General features: G+C 41.1%; 1 long non-coding RNA gene across 1 annotated transcript; it reads right to left on the bottom strand.

Annotated features, from left to right (window-relative positions):
* Positions 1-113: 113 nt before the first annotated feature.
* Positions 114-1,415, bottom strand: LOC104954019 (uncharacterized). The gene is made up of 2 exons (XR_799287.1): positions 442-1,415; positions 114-357 (listed from the first exon to the last, which is right to left on the bottom strand). It is a non-coding gene; the product is annotated as an uncharacterized lncRNA (long non-coding RNA).
* Between the last annotated feature and the right edge of the window lie 300 nt (positions 1,416-1,715).

Below are 1,715 nucleotides of genomic sequence, written 5' to 3'. Positions count from 1 at the left end.
CCTGTTAGCATCACGAATCCGCCTGTTAGCATCACGACTCACCTGTTAGCATCACCTGACTCACATGTTAGCATCACCTGAGTCACCTGTTAGCATCACGAATCCACCTGTTAGCATCACGACTCGCCTGTTAGCATCTCGACTCGCCTGTTGGCATCACGCGACTCGCCTGTTAGCATCACGACTCACCTGTTAGCATCACGACTCGCCAGTTAGCATCACCTGACTCACATGTTAGCATCACGACTCGCCTGTTGGCATCACGCGACTCGCCTGTTAGCATCACGACTCACCTGTTAGCATCACCTGACTCACATGTTAGCATCACCTGACTCACATGTTAGCATCACGACTCGCCTGTTGGCATCACGCGACTCACTTGTTAGCATCACGACTCGCCAGTTAGTATCACCTGGCTCACATGTTAGCATCACGACTCGCCTGTTAGCATCACCTGACTCATAGCACGGTCACATGACTTCATGCTAAGCTAACGGCGGCTAATGTTGGGCGTGATGACCTTTAGTTAGGTGAGTTGTGTGATGCTAACAGGCGAGTCAGTGACCGTGCTGTAGTTCCTTTATAGCTTTTCCTAAACGTTTTGTTTACCACAGACCCATGGAGAAATCCCATTGGCTTTTAGCAGAGGGAACCAGGGAGATGCTGCCTTCGGGGTCGGATTAAAAAAATACGTCATCCCTGCACCAGTCTGTTAGCTCGGTTAGCGTTAGCATCACAGGACAATAAAGGGTCAAAGAGCACTACTACAGCACAGGAAGTGAGTCATTTAATGATCATTAAAGGCTTGGGCAGTGAAACTTAAATAATATAATTATCACATTTTGTATATTGAGCTCCTCACAGCTTGGTAGCATAGACTTGAGCATTAGACATAACAAAATGTATTTAACGTTGGACATGGACAAGCTTCTTTTGCACATAAATTAAAACCAATATAAGAGAGTTGGCATAGAGGTTTTTTTAGGAAATGACTGTATATCTATATAACAATTATTATTATCAACCCTCCTCTCTGTCCGTGGGTCCGTCTGCCTTTCTTTGAAAATACTTTACAAAAGGTTGTGACGCACTACACACCCTGCATGTTTTAACCTTTGTTTTTATAAATGTATGTATATCTTAATTGCATTGTTTAATGTAGACATTTGTAGATGTTTCCCGAACCAAAAACTGAAAATAAGTGAACGTTTTGAAGGAAAACAAAAGAACTGTGTGCGTATAAAACGATCATATAATCGAGCTGTTACAAAGTGTGTTTTTCTTTAGGCTTTCTGACATGTCACTGTTCGGAGGGGTGTATATAGACGCATTGCTTCAACCTTATTCAAAGCATTTGCCAATAAAGAAATAAATAAAAAGTTGCCTTTAAAATGTTTCCATCTTTTCTTTAGTTTGTTCGTCACTGAAGAGGTAGACTTCTCATGTTCTTAATCTATGTTTATGTGAATGTTCGGCTTTTTTAAATACAGTACATTCCTTTTTTAATTGGCCCGCAGCTAATTAAAAAAAAGTATAATGGGATATGAACACCTGAAACTTGTGTTTATCTTTTATTGCACTTCTTACAAATATATTACACAGCAGTATTCATGAGTTTATTAGAGCCCACTTTTCAAATAGTTACTTTTTTAAATAACACATCCCAGTTGTGTGATGCTACCTCACCTGGAGAGGGTGTGGCTGTGCTGTGTTAG

This window comes from Notothenia coriiceps, unplaced genomic scaffold (genome assembly GCF_000735185.1).
Source record: "Notothenia coriiceps isolate Sejong01 unplaced genomic scaffold, NC01 NC01_scaffold00022567, whole genome shotgun sequence".
NCBI lineage: Eukaryota > Metazoa > Chordata > Actinopteri > Perciformes > Nototheniidae > Notothenia > Notothenia coriiceps.
Note: the sequence above shows the minus strand (reverse complement) of the source record. Positions and strands in the feature narration are given on the sequence as shown.